The sequence below is a fragment of the Pelophylax lessonae genome (assembly GCF_965119305.1).
Source record: "Pelophylax lessonae genome assembly, chromosome: 7".
NCBI lineage: Eukaryota > Metazoa > Chordata > Amphibia > Anura > Ranidae > Pelophylax > Pelophylax lessonae.
The window spans coordinates 219,180,965-219,200,990 of NC_138774.1; the positions used below are offsets into that span (position 1 = coordinate 219,180,965).

The 20,026-nt window shown below is 48.2% G+C and overlaps 1 protein-coding gene across 1 annotated transcript in view; it reads left to right on the forward strand.

Annotated features, from left to right (window-relative positions):
- Positions 1 to 12,987: 12,987 nt before the first annotated feature.
- TSC1 (TSC complex subunit 1) overlaps positions 12,988 to 20,026 on the forward strand; it is a 110,847-nt gene continuing 103,808 nt past the window's right edge. The window contains exon 1 of the mRNA XM_082262530.1: positions 12,988 to 13,038. The gene's annotated coding sequence lies outside the window, so the exon portion shown is untranslated. The remainder of the gene's footprint in view (positions 13,039 to 20,026) is intronic.

Here is a 20,026-nt window from a genome sequence, read left to right on the forward strand (position 1 = left end):
ATCAAATACCACCAAAAGAAAGCTCTGTTTGTGGGAAAAAAAGGACGTAAATTTCGTTTGGGTACGGCGTCGCACTTGTCAGTTGAAGTCGCACAGCGCCGAATCGCAAAAAGTGACCTGGACGGAAGACAGCAAAATCCTCCGGTGGTAAAGTGGTTAATGCAGTGTTCCAGAAAGTCCAAAGTAGCTGCACCCCTACTGTTGTTGTTCAGTCGTTTAGTTGTGTCCGACTCCTTGTGACCTCATGAACCAGGATTTTTTGTCCTCCACTGTCTCCCGGAGCTTGCTTAACTTCATGTTCATTGTTTCGATGATGCTATCTATCCATTTTGTTTTCTGTTGTCCTCTTCTATTTTTTCCTTCTATGGTTCCCAGCATCAGGGACTTTTCCAATGAGTCCTCTATTCGCATTAGGTGGCCAAAGTATTTGAGTTTCAGCTTCAGGATCTGTCCTTCTAGTTCAGAGTTGATTTCCTTCTAGATTGACTGGTTTGATCTTCTTGCTGTCAGGGGCTGACTGGCAACTTTCAGCCCAGGGTGCAAGTACAAACCAGAGGCCCATGGTGCAGCGACTCGGCTTCCCTTCCACTCTCTCTCTTACCGTCCTCCTCCTGACCCCCATTCCAGGCTGAAGCTCCTCTCCAGGTACTCTCTACTCACCAGCCAAATCCAGTATCCCGACCTGGCCAACAGGGGCAGTTGGGGGGAGCTGGGACAGCTCGGCCGGGGCTGGCCAGAGGAGGAGAGTTTCCAGTGGGCCATGGAACCGGCTTCTGCTCAGACACAGTTTACACCATCCATGCTGGGGGGAGGGGGCTGCACTCTGTCCTTGTCTTTATCCCACACTCAGTAGGTCAGCAGTGGGGACTTTTTACTTTTCTTCACCAGGAATCCTTTAGGCAAGTCTGTGGCAGAAGCGGTGCAGCCTTTTTATGGGGCATCAGAGTGGCCTGGGGGGCAATCGCCCCCTGGCCAAGTCCTCCCCTGCTTGCCGTCCAAGGGACTTTCAAGAGTCTTCTCCAACACCATAGTTCAAAAGCATGAGCTCTTCAGCGTTCATCCTTCTTTATGGTCCAACATTTTACAGCCATAGGTTACTACTGGGGATATCAAAGCTTTGACTATACGGCACTTTGTCAGTAGGGTGATGTCTCTGCTTTTTATTACATTGTCTAGGCTTTCCATTGCTTTTCTCCCAAGAAGCAAGTGTCTCCTAAATTCATGACTACAATCGACGTCTGCCGTGATCATGGAGCCTAGGAAGATAAAATCTGTCCCTGTTTCCATTTCTTCTCCTTCTATTTGCTGTGATGGGAATGGTTGTCATGATCTTAGTTTTCTTAATGTTCAATTTCAGGTCAGCTTTTGCACTTTCCTCTTTCACCTTGTGTTGGCGTCAGTGGCGGCTGGTGCTCAGAATTTTTGGGGGGGGGGCGCAAAAAGAAAAATGTAATAGGTATTGCTTTGCGTCAAAAAATGCGGTAAAAAAATTGCGTGGCTTTGAGGTCATGGTACAGTCATGGCACAGGTGATGGTATAGGCATGGCACAGGTGATGGTACAGGCATGGCACAGGTCATGGTACAGGAGATGGTATAGGCATGGCACAGGTCATGGTAAGGGCATGGCACAGGTGATGGTATAGGCATGGCACAGATATGGAATAGGCATGGCACAGGTCATGGTACAGGCATGGGTATAGGCATGGCACAGATATGGTATAGGCATGTCACAGGTCATGGTACAGGCATGTCACAGGTCATGGTACAGGCATGTCACAGGTCATGGTACAGGAGATGGTATACGCCCCCTTTCAATGCAGTGACCAGCGTACATGCCCCCTTTCAATGCAGTGACCAGCGTACATGCCTCCTTCAATGTAGTGACCAGCATACATGCCCCCTTTCAATGCAGTGACCAGCGTACATGCCCCCTTCAATGCAGAGATCAGCATGCGTGCCCCCTTTAATGCAATTCACACTGTGCTGTGCCCCCTTCAATGCAATAAACACTGTGCTGTGCCCCCTTCAATGCGATAAACACTGTGCTGTGCCCCCTTCAATGCAATAAACACTGTGCTGTGCCCCCTTCAATGTGATAAACACTGTGCTGTGCCCCTTCAACGCAATAAACACTGTGCTGTGCCCCTTCAATGCGATAAACACTGTGCTGTGCCCCCTTCAATGCAATAAACACTGTGCTGTGCCCCCTTCAATGCAATAAACACTGTGCTGTGCCCCCTTCAATGCGATAAACACTGTGCTGTGCCCCCTTCAACGCAATAAACACTGTGCTGTGCCCCTTCAATGCGATAAACACTGTGCTGTGCCCCCTTCAATGCAATAAACACTGTGCTGTGCCCCCACAATGCAGAGTTCAGCGTGCATGCCCCCTTCAATGCAACTGTGCTGTTCCCCCACAATGCAGAGTTCAGCGTGCGTGCCCCCTTCAATGCAGCTGCGCTGTGCCCCCACAATGCAGAGTTCAGCGTGCATGCCCCCTTCAATGCAGCTGTGCTGTGCCCCCAAAATGCAGAGTTCAGCGTACATGCCCCCTTCAATGCAGAGATCAGCATGCGTGCCCCCTTTAATGCAATTCACACTGTGCTGTGCCCCCTTCAATGCAATAAACACTGTGCTGTGCCCCCTTCAATGCGATAAACACTGTGCTGTGCCCCCTTCAATGCAATAAACACTGTGCTGTGCCCCCTTCAATGTGATAAACACTGTGCTGTGCCCCTTCAACGCAATAAACACTGTGCTGTGCCCCTTCAATGCGATAAACACTGTGCTGTGCCCCCTTCAATGCAATAAACACTGTGCTGTGCCCCCTTCAATGCAATAAACACTGTGCTGTGCCCCCTTCAATGCGATAAACACTGTGCTGTGCCCCCTTCAACGCAATAAACACTGTGCTGTGCCCCTTCAATGCGATAAACACTGTGCTGTGCCCCCTTCAATGCAATAAACACTGTGCTGTGCCCCCACAATGCAGAGTTCAGCGTGCATGCCCCCTTCAATGCAACTGTGCTGTTCCCCCACAATGCAGAGTTCAGCGTGCGTGCCCCCTTCAATGCAGCTGCGCTGTGCCCCCACAATGCAGAGTTCAGCGTGCGTGCCCCCTTCAATGCAGCTGTGCTGTGCCCCCAAAATGCAGAGTTCAGCGTGCGTGCCCCCTTCAATGCAACTGTGCTGTGCCCCCACAATGCAATGAACATTGTGCCGTGTCGTGCCCCCATCAATGCAGAGTTCAGCATGCGTGCCCCTTTCAATGCAGTGTGCCACCCCCGAGACCAGTGCACTTACCTGGAGCAGGTCCCGGACTCCCGGCGGGCGGCTTCTGTTCCGGCGGGCGGCTTCTCCTCACTCGGCGACGGCTTCTGTCCCGGCGGGCGGCTTCTCCTAACTCTGCGACGGCTTCTGTCTTCTGTCCCGGCGGTCACTCGGCGATGGCTTCGGCGGGCGGCTTCTCACTCCGGCGGCGCGTCTTCTTGAGTCCTTCCGGTCCCGCCTCCTTCTCGGCCAATGGCATGGGGTTTGCCATGCGGCCAATCAGGAAGCCGGTATTAGACCGGCTTCCTGATTGGCCAGGAGGAGGATCGGTGTGACAATAGCGAATTTTCATTCGCTATTGTCACACAATGGGTGGGCTCGGGACGCACTGCTCTGCGCCCCGGGTCCACCCTTTGCATCGCCCTATTAGAGCCTCTGGCTCTAATCAGATGATGAAAAAAAAAAAAAACCATTGCACTCCATGCGTCCGGTGCCCCTGCATGCAGATTAGGGGGCCGGACGCATGGATGGGGGGCGGCGCCCCTGCGCCCTCAACACCCCAGCCGCCACTGGTTGGCGTAGAAGTCCTTCATTGAAAGATCTACTTAAAAATTAGGAGACTCTTTAGTTCTTCTTCACTTTCTGCCATTAGTGTGGTATCGTCTGCATATCTCAGGTTGCTGATATTTCTCCTTGCGATCTTAATTCCGGCTGGTGAGTCATCAATCCTGGCATTTCACGTGATGTACTCTGCATATAAATTAAATAAGTAGAGTGACAATATACATCCTTGTCAAACTCCTTTCTAAATTTTGAACCAGTCAGTTGTTCCCTGTCCTGTTCTAACTGTTGCTTTTTGACTTGCATTCAGGTTTTTCAGAAGAAAGGTGAGGTGGTCTGGTATTGCCATTTCTTTTAGTATTTGCCACATCTTGATGTGATCCACACAATGGAAGGCTTTACTGCAGTCAGTAAAGCAGAAGTAGATCTTTGTACTGTCTACCCTCAAGTTGTAAAGTGCTGCGTAAACTGTTGGCGCTATATAAATCCTATATAATAATAATAAAGTAGATATTCTTCTGGAGCTCCCTTGCTTCCCAGGGAAGCAATGTGCTTACATTTTGTGCATTTGTATTCACCCTCGATCGCATGATCAAAGAACGTATACATACCACAAGATGTACACCGAATCGCATCTCCACACTTGCCGGGCATTGTACCTACTAATCTAATCCAATGGGGATTCAGTAATTTAAATCTATCCTGTGTGGCTGTTTCCTAGCTTCCTATCTCTACCTGCTCACCCTCTGGTACTCCGCTACACTAACTGACACTCCCAGACAATCAGGTACTCACAGGTACTCCCAGACATTCACCGGTGCTCACAGACATTCACCGGTACTCACAGACACTCACAGTCGCAGAGCACGGTCAGTCGCAGAGCACAGTCAGTCGCAGAGCAGGTCAGTTGCAGAGCACAGTCAGTCACAGTCAGTCGCAGAGCACACAGAGCACAGTCAGTCGCAGAGCACAGTCAGTCACAGTCAGTCGCAGAGCACGGTCAGTCGCAGAGCACAGTCAGTCACAGTCAGTCGCAGAGCACGGTCAGTCGCAGAGCACAGTCAGTCTCAGTCAGTCGCAGAGCACGGTCAGTTGCAGAGCACGGTCAGTCACAGAGCACAGTCACAGTCAGTCGCAGAGCACAGTCAGTTGCAGAGCACAGTCACAGTCAGTCGCAGAGCACGGTCAGTTCGATGAGAACGCAGAGCACGGTCAGTTGCAGAGCATGGTCAGTCGCAGAGCACAGTCAGTCGCAGAGCACAGTCACGGTCAGTGGCAGAGCACGGTCAGTCGCAGGTCACAGTCAGTGGCAGAGCACGGTCAGTCGCAGTTCACAGTCAGTCACAGAGCACAGTCAGTCGCAGAGCACAGTCACAGTCAGTCGCAGAGCATGGTCAGTCACAGAGCAAAGTCAGTCACAGAGCACAGTCAGTCGCAGAGCACAGTCAGTCACAGAGCACAGTCACAGTCAGTCACAGAGCACGGTCAGTCGCAGAGCACGGTCAGTCGCAGAGTACAGTCAGTCACAGAGCACAGTCAGTCGCAAGTCACCGTCAGTCGCAGAGCACAGTCAGTTGCAGAGCACAGTCACAGTCAGTCGTAGAGCACGGTCAGTCGCAGAGCACAGCCTCAGTCAGTCGCAGAGCACAGTCAGTCGCAGAGCACAGTCAGGCGCAGAGCACAGTCAGTAGCAGAGCACAGTCAGTCGCATTCAGTTGCAGAGCACAGTCAGTCACAGAGCACAGTCAGTCGCAGGTCAGTCTAAGGTATTTTTTTCTGGTTGCTAAGGTACTACTCCCAGTACCAAGGTACTTGCAGGTATCAAGGTACCAGGTACTGTCAAATCTACTGCTTGCCTGCCCTGGTCTGTCCTCCTCTGATGGAAGATCCTGCAGCCTCCCCCTGTCAGTCTCTGTCTGTGTGATCCCCCTCCCCCTCACTCAGCCAAACAGCTGATTCAGCACACTCACGTTTCTGCTGTCTCCTGTCCGGTACTTTATTACCTGGGGGAGTGTTCTCTTTATGGTTACTTTGTTACCTGGGGGAGTGTTCTCTTTATGGTTACTTTATTACCTGGGGGAGTGTTCTCTGTATGGTTACTTTATTATCTGGGGGAGTGTTCTCTTTATGGTTACTTTATTACCTGAGGGAGTGTTCGCTGTATAGTTACTTTATTACCTGGGGGAGTGTTCTCTGTATGGTTACTTTATTACCTGGGGGAGTGTTCTCTGTATGGTTACTTTATTACCTGGGGGAGTGTTCTCTGTATGGTTACTTTATTATCTGGGGGAGTGTTCTCTGTTTGGTTTCTTTATTGCCTGGGGGAGTGTTCTCTGTATAGTTACTTTATTACCTGGGGGAGTGTTCTCTGTATGGTTACTTTATTACCTGGGGGAGTGTTCTCTGTATGGTTACTTTATTGCCTGGGGGAGTGTTCTCTGTATAGTTACTTTATTACCTGGGGGAGTGTTCTCTGTATGGTTACTTTATTATCTGGGGGAGTGTTCTCTGTTTGGTTTCTTTATTGCCTGGGGGAGTGTTCTCTTTATGGTTACTTTATTACCTGGGGGAGTGTTCGCTGTATGGTTACTTTATTACCTGGGGGAGTGTTCTCTGTATGGTTACTTTATTGCCTGGGGGAGTGTTCTCTGTATAGTTACTTTATTACCTGGGGGAGTGTTCTCTGTATGGTTACTTTATTACCTGGGGGAGTGTTCTCTGTATGGTTTCTTTATTGCCTGGGGGAGTGTTCTCTGTATGGTTACTTTATTACCTGGGGGAGTGTTCTCTGTATGGTTGCTTTATTACCTGGGGGTGTTCTCTGTATGGTTACTTTATTACCTGGGGGAGTGTTCTCTGTTTGGTTACTTTATTGCCTGGGGGAGTGTTCTCTGTATGGTTACTTTGTTACCTGGGGGAGTGTTCTCTTTATGGTTACTTTATTACCTGGGGGAGTGTTCTCTGTATGGTTACTTTATTATCTGGGGGAGTGTTCTCTTTATGGTTACTTTATTACCTGGGGGAGTGTTCGCTGTATGGTTACTTTATTGCCTGGGGGAGTGTTCTCTGTATAGTTACTTTATTACCTGGGGGAGTGTTCTCTGTATAGTTACTTTATTACCTGGGGGAGTGTTCTCTGTATGGTTACTTTATTACCTGGGGGAGTGTTCTCTGTATGGTTACTTTATTACCTGGGGGAGTGTTCTCTGTATGGTTGCTTTATTACCTGGGGGTGTTCTCTGTATGGTTACTTTATTACCTGGGGGAGTGTTCTCTGTTTGGTTACTTTATTGCCTGGGGGAGTGTTCTCTGTATGGTTACTTTGTTACCTGGGGGAGTGTTCTCTTTATGGTTACTTTATTACCTGGGGGAGTGTTCTCTGTATGGTTACTTTATTATCTGGGGGAGTGTTCTCTTTATGGTTACTTTATTACCTGGGGGAGTGTTCGCTGTATGGTTACTTTATTACCTGGGGGAGTATTCTCTGTATGGTTACTTTATTACCTGGGGGAGTGTTCTCTGTATGGTTGCTTTATTACCTGGGGGTGTTCTCTGTATGGTTACTTTATTACCTGGGGGAGTGTTCTCTGTTTGGTTACTTTATTGCCTGGGGGAGTGTTCTCTGTTTGGTTACTTTATTGCCTGGGGGAGTGTTCTCTGTATGGTTACTTTATTACCTGGGGGTGTTCTCTGTATGGTTACTTTATTGCCTGGGGGAGTGTTCTCTGTTTGGTTACTTTATTGCCTGGGGGAGTGTTCTCTGTATGGTTACTTTATTGCCTGGGGGAGTGTTCTCTGTATGGTTACTTTATTGAAAATACAAAGCAAAAAAAGGGCGCACCAGCCTAGCGCATTATCCTCAGCGAGTTTATTAAATAAAAGTTAAAATCAGCTACTCACAAACAATCGTGAAATTCAGGCACATCAATTCCATAAATCTGCCTCATGCCAGAGGATCAACATCTTTACTGGAAGCAGACGTTGATCCTCTGGCATGAGGCAGATTTATGGAATTGATGTGCCTGAATTTCACGATTGTTTGTGAGTAGCTGATTTTAACTTTTATTTAATAAACTCGCTGAGGATAATGCGCTAGGCTGGTGCGCCCTTTTTTTGCTTTGTATTTTCAGTGTTTGGTCGACCGCCCTGGTCGTAAGGGGCAGCAAAGCCTAGCCATCATGGATGCCTATTATCAGCACGAGTCCCGGGATTGAGGCAGCCTGAGGACCAGGTTCCGAGCGCAGGAAAGGGGGTGCTGTATAGCACTTATCTTTTTTGGAATGGTTACTTTATTACCTGGAGGAGGGTTTCCCTGTATTTGTTACAATGTTAAGCCCTGTACACACGCACAGATTGTTGGCCGTAAATTGTTAGCCAACGTCCGATCTGCCGATTGTAGGCTTGTTAGTATGATGCTTCTGACAACCAACTGCGAATTTTCGGCCGAAAAAAATCTGGTGTGCAGGCTTTAAAACTTTTGTTGGCCAACAAAAAACGGCCGATTGTTCCTCAGTCAGTACAGATTTCGGCAGACAAAAATCAGATGAGCAAAACTGGGCATGCTCAGAGAAGAAAAAACACACTGAAAGTCAACCATCACATGACATCACTTCTGAAGTTGGTTTTTGTTGGCCAACAAAAGTCCAGTGCAAGTCTAGAGCACATTTCAACCAACAAACAACACTGGACAAAAGTTGGCCGATCAGTTGGCCAACAATCTGTGCGTGTGTACGGGGCTTTACCGGGTGGAGTGTTTTTCTGTATGTGTTACTTTGCTTCCTGAGGAGATCCTCCCAGTATTTGTTACTTTTTACATATGGGAGAGTTTCCCTGTATTGTCACTTTGTTTCCTGGAGAAGTGTAGGCTGGCCATACATGTTCAACTTTTGTTGTACAATTTTCTGTTAGCTCTACCACAAACCACATAATGTGAGGTCAAAGCTAAACAACACATTCACTTGTATCCAATTAGGCAGGCCTTCGTACTACATAATTGAAGGTAAATTTCAAGAAAATTGTAAGAAAATTGGATCATGTATGGCCAGCCTTATTCTGAATGGAATACTTTTTTTCCTGCGGGGGAGGTTCCTTGTACTTGATACTTTGTTTCCTGGGGAGGGGGGGGGTTTCATTCTGCCCGTTACTTTGTTTCCTGGGGGATGGGGTCTCATTCTGCTTGTTACTTTGCTTCCGGGGGGGGGGGGGGATTTCATTCTGCTTGTTTCTTTGTTTCTAGGGGGGGGGGGTCATTCTGCTTGTTACTTTGTTTCCGGGGGGGGGGGGTTCATTCTGCTTGTTACTATGTTCCTGGGGGGGAAGTTCCATTCTGCTTGTTACTTTGTTTCCTGGGGGGGGGGGGGTCATTGTGCTTGTTACTTTGTTTCCTGGGAGAGTGTCCCCCTGTATTTGGTACTTAGCTTACTGGGACAATGGTTCACTGTATTGTTACATTGTTATCTAGAGGGTGTTTTTCTGCATTGGTTCTTTGTTTCCTGGGAGAGTGTCTCCTGTATTTATTTATTTTTTATATCTATGAGAGTGTTTCCCTTTATTGTTACTTTATTTCCTGGGGAGTGTTTTTCTGAGCATGATACCTTTTTCCTGGGGGGTTCCTTGTACTTGTTATTTTGTTTCCTGTGGGGGGGGGGGGGGGGGCTCCTTGTACTTGTTACTTTGTTTCCTATGGGGGGCTCCTTGTACTTGTTACTTTGTTTCCTATGGGGGGCTCCTTGTACTTGTTACTTTGTTTCCTGTGGTGGGGGGGGGGTCCTTGTACTTGTTACTTTGTTTCATGAGGGGGAGTTCCTTGTACTTATTACTTTGTTTCCATGTACTTGTTACTTTGTTTCCTGTGGGGGGGGGGTTCCATGTACTTGTTACTTTGTTTCCTGTGGGGGGTTCCATGTACTTGTTACTTTGTTTCCTGTGGGGGGTTCCATGTACTTGTTACTTTGTTTCCTGTGGTGGGGGGGGGGGGTCCTTGTACTTGTTATTTTGTTTCATGAGGGGGAGTTCCTTGTACTTATTACTTTGTTTCCATGTACTTGTTACTTTGTTTCCTGTGGGGGGGGGTTCCATGTACTTGTTACTTTGTTTCCTGTGGGGGGTTCCATGTACTTGTTACTTTGTTTCCTGTGGGGGTTCCATGTACTTGTTACTTTGTTTCCTGTGGGGGGTTCCATGTACTTGTTACTTTGTTTCCTGTGGTGGGGGGGGGGGGTCCTTGTACTTGTTACTTTGATTCATGAGGGGGAGTTCCTTGTACTTATTACTTTGTTTCCATGTACTTGTTACTTTGTTTCCTGTGGGGGGGTTCCATGTACTTGTTACTTTGTTTCCTGTGGGGGGTTCCATGTACTTGTTACTTTGTTTCCTGTGGGGTTCCATGTACTTGTTACTTTGTTTCCTGTGGGGGGTTCCATGTACTTGTTACTTTGTTTCCTGTGGTGGGGGGGGGGGGTCCTTGTACTTGTTACTTTGTTTCATGAGGGGGAGTTCCTTGTACTTATTACTTTGTTTCCATGTACTTGTTACTTTGTTTCCTGTGGGGGGGGGGGGGGTTCCATGTACTTGTTACTTTGTTTCCTATGGGGGGTTCCATGTACTTGTTACTTTGTTTCCTGTGGGGGGTTCCATGTACTTGTTACTTTGTTTCCTGTGGTGGGGGGGGGTCCTTGTACTTGTTACTTTGTTTCATGAGGGGGAGTTCCTTGTACTTATTACTTTGTTCCCATGTACTTGTTACTTTGTTTCCTGTGGGGGGGGGGGTTCCATGTACTTGTTACTTTGTTTCCTGTGGGGGGGTTCCATGTACTTGTTACTTTGTTTCCTGTGGGGGGGGGTTCCATGTACTTGTTACTTTGTCTCCTGTGGGGGGGGGGGTTCCATGTACTTGTTACTTTGTTTCCTGTGGGGGTTCCATGTACTTGTTACTTTGTTTCCTGTGGGGGGGATTCCATGTACTTGTTACTTTGTTTCCTGTGGGGGGTTCCATGTACTTGTTACTTTGTTTCCTGTGGGGGGGGGGGGGTTCCATGTACTTATTACTTTGTTTCCTGTGGGGGGGGGGGGGTTCCATGTACTTGTTACTTTGTCTCCTGTGGGGGGTTCCATGTACTTGTTACTTTGTTTCCTGTGGTGGGGGGGGTCCTTGTACTTGTTACTTTGTTTCATGAGGGGGAGTTCCTTGTACTTATTACTTTGTTTCCATGTACTTGTTACTTTGTCTCCTGTGGGGGGGGGGGGGTTCCATGTACTTGTTCCTTTGTTTCCTGTGGGGGTTCCATGTACTTGTTACTTTGTTTCCTGTGGGGGGGGGGTTCCATGTACTTGTTACTTTGTTTCCTGTGGGGGGGATTCCATTTACTTGTTACTTTGTTTCCTGTGGGGGGTTCCATGTACTTGTTACTTTGTTTCCTGTGGGGGGGGGTCCATGTACTTGTTACTTTGTTTCCTGTGGGGGGGGGGTTCCATGTACTTGTTACTTTGTTTCCTGTGGGGGGTTCCATGTACTTGTTACTTTGTTTCCTGTGGTGGGGGGGGGGTCCTTGTACTTGTTACTTTGTTTCATGAGGGGGAGTTCCTTGTACTTATTACTTTGTTTCCATGTACTGGTTACTTTATCTCCTGTGGGGGGGGGGGGGTTCCATGTACTTGTTACTTTGTTTCCTGTGGGGGTTCCATGTACTTGTTACTTTGTTTCCTGTGGGGGGGGGGTTCCATGTACTTGTTACTTTGTTTCCTGTGGGGGGGGATTCCATGTACTTGTTACTTTGTTTCCTGTGGGGGGTTCCATGTACTTGTTACTTTGTTTCCTGTGGGGGGGGGTTCCATGTACTTGTTACTTTGTCTCCTGTGGGGGGGGGGTTCCATGTACTTGTTACTTTGTTTCCCGTGGGGGTTCCATGTACTTGTTACTTTGTTTCCTGTGGGGGGGGGGGGGGGTTCCATGTACTTGTTACTTTGTTTCCTGTGGGGGGTTCCATGTACTTGTTACTTTGTTTCCTGTGGTGGGGGGGTCCTTGTACTTGTTACTTTGTTTCATGAGGGGGAGTTCCTTGTACTTATTACTTTGTTTCCATGTACTTGTTACTTTGTTTCCTGTGGGGGTTCCATGTACTTGTTACTTTGTTTCCTGTGGTGGGGGGGGTCCTTGTACTTGTTACTTTGTTTCATGAGGGGGGGGGGTTCCATGTACTTGTTACTTTGTTTCCTGTGGGGGGGGTTCCATGTACTTGTTACTTTGTTTCCTGTGGGGGGGGGGGTTCCATGTACTTGTTACTTTGTTTCCTGTGGGGGGGGGTTCCATGTACTTGTTACTTTGTTTCCTGTGGGGGGGGGGGTTCCATGTACTTGTTACTTTGTTTCATGAGGGGGGGGGGGTTCCATGTACTTGTTACTTTGTTTCCTGTAAGGGGGGGGGTTCCATGTACTTGTTACTTCGTCTCCTGTGGGGGGGGTTCCATGTACTTGTTACTTTGTTTCATGTGGGGGGGGGGGGGTCTCCCTGTCTTTGGTATTTTGCTTTCTGGGACAATGTTTCACTGTATGGTTACATTGTTAGGGGGGGGGGGGGTTCTGAACGTTGCTCTATTTTTCTTGGGGAAACTAACCTGTAATTGTTACTTTGTTTGCTGGAAGCGGGTTTCCCTCCATTGCTACATTGTTTCCCGGAGGAATGTGATACTTTGTTTCCTGGGGAAGGCTTATCCTGTAATTGTTTCTTTGGAATGTCTCCCTGTTTGTGTAACTTTGTTTTCCTGAATTCCCCTGTCCATGTTACATTGTTGCAGTCTCCCCGATGACACCTGACAGTGACAGCTCTCCCTCCTCGGCTCTGACACTTTCACCTCACGTGACGCCTCCTCCCCGCCCCCTCCAAGACTTTAATAGAACCCAATGACGTCAGCGCAGCCGAAAAGATCCGGCTCCCCTCAGTCACGAGTCATACGTCCTCCGCTGTGATATCCCTCCGCCGCTCTAATTGGCTTTTCTCTCAGCGGGGGGTCCGTCTTCTGCTGCCACCACAGGGGACATGGACTGATACATTGGACCTCATGGGATCCGGCTGAGGGGGGTGACAGGCTAGGGCGGGGGGTGGTAGAGGGAAAAATCGCGAGGGACTACTTTGGGTCTCCGGCGGAAGGAGAAGGACGGAAGAGGGGAGCGCTGCGATGCAAGATGGCGGCGCCCTGAGGAGCTGTGAGGTAAACAGCCTGTGGGCTTCAGAGCGAACAGACACAGGAGTCCAGGTGGAGTGGCGGGTTCTGGGGGCTGCTGAAGGAGAGAGGTCAGCCAGGGAAGGCCTGAGGCCTGACATGTCTTGTTAGAGAAGTGGGGGGATTACTGGTGACAACCAGGGGAGGAAAGCTTAGTATGGCTGTAGAGGGGTCACCCAGGTAGCAGTAGTGTCCTATACATGGAATGCTGCACCCTGTCAGCCATGTCTCCTACATAAAGGGACCTCTCAGGAGAAATGCAATGGTTGTTGATGATTTCTCAGGGGGGTGGGGCTTCTCTATTCCCCCCCTCCCCCACATACTGAGCCTGGGTGGGGGGGTGAATCTATTGGAATATATAATATGGCTCTCTCCTTGTATCTCAGGATAACCACTGTAGGCGGTTTCCCCATTTGTGGAGATTTTCCTTTACTTCCTGTACAATGCACACAACAGGAAGTGAGAGGAAATCTAGAAGTGCGGAAAACCCTCACAAGGTGTCAGCAGGGCACTTTGGATTTGTTCACATGGGTGTGTGGGGGAGGGGAGAGAGGTGTGTTGTCCCGGCCGGCCCATTCATGGCATTTGGGAGGCAGAGACTGCACAGACGCGGCTCACGGTTTGCTGTCCATGCGGGTGCACAGCCCTGAACCCTGGACAGTGTACTCTCTGAGCCGTGCACAGCCCTGAACCCGGACAGTGTACTCTGAGCCGTGCACAGCCCTGAACCCGGACAGTGTACTCTCTGAGCCGTGCACAGCCCTGAACCCTGGACAGTGTACTCTCTGAGCCGTGCACAGCCCTGAACCCTGGACAGTGTACTCTCTGAGCCGTGCACAGCCCTGAACCCGGACAGTGTACTCTCAGAGCCGTGCACAGCCCTGCACCCGGACAGTGTACTCTGAGCCGTGCACAGCCCTGCACCCGGACAGTGTACTCTGAGCCGTGCACAGCCCTGCACCCGGACAGTGTACTCTCAGAGCCGTGCACAGCCCTGAACCCTGGACAGTGTACTCTCTGAGCCGTGCACAGCCCTGAACCCTGGACAGTGTACTCTCTGAGCCGTGCACAGCCCTGAACCCTGGACAGTGTACTCTCAGAGCCGTGCACAGCCCTGAACCCGGACAGTGTACTCTCAGAGCCGTGCACAGCCCTGAACCCGGACAGTGTACTCTCTGAGCCGTGCACAGCCCTGAACCCTGGACAGTGTACTCTGAGCCGTGCACAGCCCTGAACCCGGACAGTGTACTCTCTGAGCCGTGCACAGCCCTGAACCCTGGACAGTGTACTCTCTGAGCCGTGCACAGCCCTGAACCCTGGACAGTGTACTCTCAGAGCCGTGCACAGCCCTGAACCCTGGACAGTGTACTCTCAGAGCCGTGCACAGCCCTGAACCCTGGACAGTGTACTCTCAGAGCCGTGCACAGCCCTGAACCCTGGACAGTGTACTCTCTGAGCCGTGCACAGCCCTGAACCCTGGACAGTGTACTCTCTGAGCCGTGCACAGCCCTGAACCCGGACAGTGTACTCTCAGAGCCGTGCACAGCCCTGAACCCGGACAGTGTACTCTCAGAGCCGTGCACAGCCCTGAACCCTGGACAGTGTACTCTCAGAGCCGTGCACAGCCCTGAACCCTGGACAGTGTACTCTCAGAGCCGTGCACAGCCCTGAACCCTGGACAGTGTACTCTCAGAGCCGTGCACAGCCCTGAACCCGGACAGTGTACTCTCTGAGCCGTGCACAGCCCTGAACCCGGACAGTGTACTCTCAGAGCCGTGCACAGCCCTGAACCCGGACAGTGTACTCTCTGAGCCGTGCACAGCCCTGAACCCGGACAGTGTACTCTCTGAGCCGTGCACAGCCCTGAACCCGGACAGTGTACTCTCAGAGCTGTGCAGCTGACCGGTTAGGAGCAGTGTCTGCGTCCCTATTGGTATGAATGGGAACACCTCTGCACCCCCCTCCCCCATGGGCCCTGCTCTGGAATACATCCACATGGACAAGGCTTTGTCTTTTGGGTGACTTGCCCTTTATTCCTGGTGGGATTACCCAAAGTCTTTAGATAGTTACATAGTAGGTGAGGTTGAATAAAGACAATAGTCCATCCAGTTCAACCTGTGTAGGTGTGTGTGGCCGTAATCATCTCACATAGCCCTGAATGTTCTGATCCTTGAGCTGTACGTCCAATAGTCTTTTGAAAGCCACCATACTTCCCGCAGAAACCACTTCTTGTGGTAGAGAATTCCACAATCTTGTAGCTCTAACAGTAAAGAACCCCCCACGTTGGGATTTTCATCTCCTTTTTGTAGCAGAGATGGTGCTGTGCAGGATAAATGGGGGGGGGGGGGGGCGCAGTAAGGGCAGTGGTGCTAATTTTTGCATGAAAGAAATTTTGCACGATTCCTCCAACACAAACCGTGCTGACAGAGGAATTCCTCCTGCCTAGCATTTGTCGTCTTCTCTTGCGATTATCGCTAGCAGCTGCAATAGCCGGTCACTGGTCTTCTCCCAGCAGGGATGGCTCTGTGTAGGGCTGGCCTATTCATTTGACAGGGTTACTAACCACTCCATTCCAAACTAAAATTGGGAACAAAAACGTTTTGGATCTAGATACTTTTTTTAAGTGGTTCTGAAGTCGTTCCCCCCCCCCCCCCCCTTTTTTTCCCCACTTCCATTTTTTAACCACTTATGGCCTGTTTTTCACACTCGGTGTTTACAAGTTAAAATCTTTTTTTTTGCTAGAAAACGACTTAACCCCCCAAACATTATATATATTTTTTTATTTTCAGAGACCCTAGAGAACAAAATGGAGATTATAGCAATATTTTTTATCACTCCATATTTGCGCAGCAGTCATCCAAACGCAATTTTTTTTGGAAAAAATTCACTTTTTCTTTAATTAAAAAATAAGAATCCAGTAAATTTAGCCCAATTTTTTTCCATAATGTGAAATATAATGTTACGCCGAGTAAATAGATACCCAACATGTCATGCTTCAAAATTGCGCATGCTCACGGAATGGCGACAAACTTTGGTACTTAAAACATTTAAAAAATTTCTACAGGTTGCCATCTTAGAGTTACAGAGGAGGTCTAGGGCTCAAATTATTGCTGTCGCTCTAACGATCGCGGCGATACCTCACATGTGTGGTTTGAACACCGTTTACATATGTGGGCGGGGTTTCTGTATGCGTTCGCTTTTGCGCACGAGCTAACAGGGGCAGGGCGTGTTTTTATTTTTATTTTTTTTTTTTTATTTATTTATTTTTATTTTTACACCGTTTAAAAAAAAAAAAAAAAAAAATTGGTCAGTTTTATTCCTATTACAAGGAATGTAAACATCCCTTGTAATAGAAATAGGCGCGACAGGACCTCTTCTTTTTTTTTTTTTTTTTTTTTTTTTTGTGAGATCTGGGGTCAAAAAGTCCTCACAAGTACACTAAAAGATGGAAAAAAAATATGAAAATCCGCCGCTGGGACCACCCATCTCGGAAAGCCGACCGCTTGCAGTGTAAAAAAATACCAGGGTTATGGCAGCTATCTGCTGCCATAACACCGGTATTTAGGTTTAAACTGCCGGCGTATATAGTCGTTAAGTGGTTAAAGCAGAATTGTACCCATAACTTGATTAAAAAAATGTCCTTTAGCAAGGAACATACATTCCACACTAGCAATTCTGCTACCAAAATGAGTGTGCGCTGTAAATTTGTTCCTCTTTCTTCTTGCTGGAGGCTGCCATTTTGCTGAGCCCCTGAGCAGCAGTAAATCATAAAGCCGACCTAAACCCATTGATTTACCAATTTAAAAAAAAAAAAACAGTTACATTCCTGGAATGCCGAGATTGCTAACTGTCACATTTGCTTGTTTCCTCAACCAAACTGTCATGAAATGACTGGTGTCATAACGGATCACATGGGCAGCACCATGGCAGTTGCAGTTTAAACAGAAGCGGCTTCCTTGGCTGTAAAGGATAGGAGGGTTAGTTCCGCTTTACGGCCCCTTTCACACTTTTGTGACTTGTCCTGCGATTTGGGACTGCAAAGTGGCATGACAAGTCATACTCCATGATTTCCAATGACTACCATTCATATCTGGACGACTTCAAAGTAGTCCGTACACTACCTTGGGCTGATTTTATTGCATTTTGAGGTCCAAAGACATAGGTATTGCTTCAAGTCCAGTCAAAATTGCGGTAAAATTGCATGACTTTTAGGTCGCACATGTCTGAAAGGGGCCTAAGGCTGTCAGCAGATTGGCCTCTACAAACTCAGCAGTGCCTAAAATGGGAGAGTAACTGAGCATGTGCAGAGCAGGGTGGGTCAGTATGTTACCTGATTTTAAACAGTATAGACACTAGTTATTAAAGTTTTACATAGCTATACCTGCAGAAGGGGCCAGCCTGAAGTCATCTAGCTGGACTTAAAGCGGAGTTCCACCCAAAAGTGGAACTCTGCTCTTTTGTTCCCCCCCCCCCCCTCCCTCCGGTGCCACATTTGGCACCTTTCACGGGGGAGGGGGGAACGGGTACCTGTTTTTGACAGGTACCCTTCCCACTTCCAGGATACGGCGCCGCGGTGCTGTCCCTCGGAAGTTCAGCCTCCTCTTCCGCCCAGCCAATAGGAATTCGCAGCACGCTTGGCGCATGCTCAGTAGGGACCCGCCCATGAAGCCGCAAGGTTTACTGCCGGGTTCCCTTACCGGCAATGGCGGCTGCTGCGGTGCCGACATCGCTGGACTCCAGGACAGGTAAGTGTCCTAATATTAAAAGTCAGCAGCTACAGTATGTGTAACTGCTGACTTTTCATTTTTGGAGGGGGAGGCGGAATTCCGCTTTTAATTTTCTAACTAACGTTCCACTTTAACTCATCGATTTAACCGTTTAAAAAAAGGTTACATTCCGGCATGTAACAGTCACATTGGTTGTGCTCTCAACCAAACTATCAAACCAATAAAGTTTGATGTCATAACTGATCACATGTGTATCACCATGGCAGTTGCAGATACAACAGATCCTTTTCTTGGCTGTAAAGGATAGGAGGGTTTAGTTCCCCTTTAATGCATTCTCTGCAATAAAGCTTAAAGTGGAGTTCCACCCATTTTCATAACTAAGATGTATGTAATCCCCTTTAAAACGACTTTTACCAATGGAAACTTTTTTTTTTTTTTTTTTTTTTTGCTAGTAAATACCCTATTTTCTTGTTTATTCCTCCTCTCCTCACTTCCGGGTCCAATCGGCGATGACGTCATTCGGCGATTCGCAGTGTGTGCTGGGATGTATTCCATGCCAGAAATCTCGCAGTATTACCCAGGAGCTGAGCTGTACTGTGTGTATTGAGGCCGTGACCTGCCCCGCCTCCTCTCAGTGAGTTGTACTTTATGTATTGTATTCAGGCCGTTCTCTGCCCCGCCTCCGCCCCGCCTCCTCTCAGTGAGCTCAGTGAGGATATAATGCTTTCAGTCCTCGCTCACTGAGAGGAGGTGGGGCAGAGAATGGCCTGAATACAATACATAAAGTACAACTCACTGAGAGGAGGCGGGGCAGGTCACGGCCTCAATACACACAGTACAGCTCAGCTCCTGGGTAATACTGCGAGATTTCTGGCATGGAATACATCCCAGCACACACTGCGAATCGCCGAATGACGTCATCGCCGATCGGACCCGGAAGTGAAGAGAGGAGGAATAAATAAGGTATTTACTAGCAAAAAAAAAAAGTTTCCATTGGTAAAAGTCGTTTTAAAGGGGATTACATACATCTATGTAATCCAACGTATTAAAAATGGGTGGAACTCCGCTTTAACTCGCTGATTTAAAGTGGAACTTTACTTTACAACTTACATTACATTACACATCTACACAATGATGCTACCGACATTAGTGTGTGCTGTGAATTAGCTCCAACATTGCTCCTGTTTCTTCCTGCTGGAGGCTGCCATTTTGCTGAAGCCCAGAGTCCCTGCAGTAAACTATGAAGCTGCACTAAACCCATCGATTTACTGGTTTCAGAAAACCGTTACAATCCTGGAATGCCAGGATTGTTGGCTGTGATATTTTCTTGTGTCCTCAACCAAACTCTGCAACCATCATATGACTGATGTCTTAACCGATCACACGTGCAGCACCACGGCAGTTGCAGATCAAACAAAAGCAGCTTTCTTGGCTGTAAAATAGGAGGGTTTACTTCCGCTTCAGGGCTGTCAGCAGATCAGTCTCTACAAATTCAGCAATGCCTGAAAATGGAGAGCAACTGAGCATGTGTAGAGCAGGGTGAGACAGTACTGGATTTTACACAGTATAGGCTCTTGTTTTTAAGATTTTAAAGACTCATTTTCTGACTAAAGTTCCACTTTAATGGTTAAAAAAAAGTACTATTCCCTGCTTGCTGGTATTGATAACTATCACATTTGCTTGTGTTCTCGACCATACTGTCAAACCATCAAATAGCTGGTGTCATAACTGATCACATGTGCAGCATTACGGCAGTTGCAGATCAGAAGCCAAGATGGCAGTTTCCTTAGCTGGAAATGATGAGGGTGATTTATTTCCAGCGGTAATGAACTAAAAATGTCAAATATTGTAACATGCCAATCATTGGATGTGGTGGCTGCATTAGTGTTTTTCTTTTTTGTCCTTTGATTTCACCTGGTGATCTGTCCAGTAACACACCTCCAGTGCCCCCACTCTGGACGAATCCAAACGCAATATTCCCCATGCACACATTCAAGATAAGCAACTGTTCAGTGATGCTGGGTGCTGTAATGGCCATAGGTTGGAAACCGTGGATACTTAAAGTGAAGAAATGTCATCAGCACACCAAGGATTCCTTGAAGTGGTCCAAAGCTTTATTCCATGGTCACATGATAAATTTACAGCAACATTTTGGAGCCACACAAGGCCCCTTCATAAGGCAAGTGACGATGGAGCCCTGCATGGCTCCGAAATGTTGCTATATATTTATCATGTGACCACGGAATAAA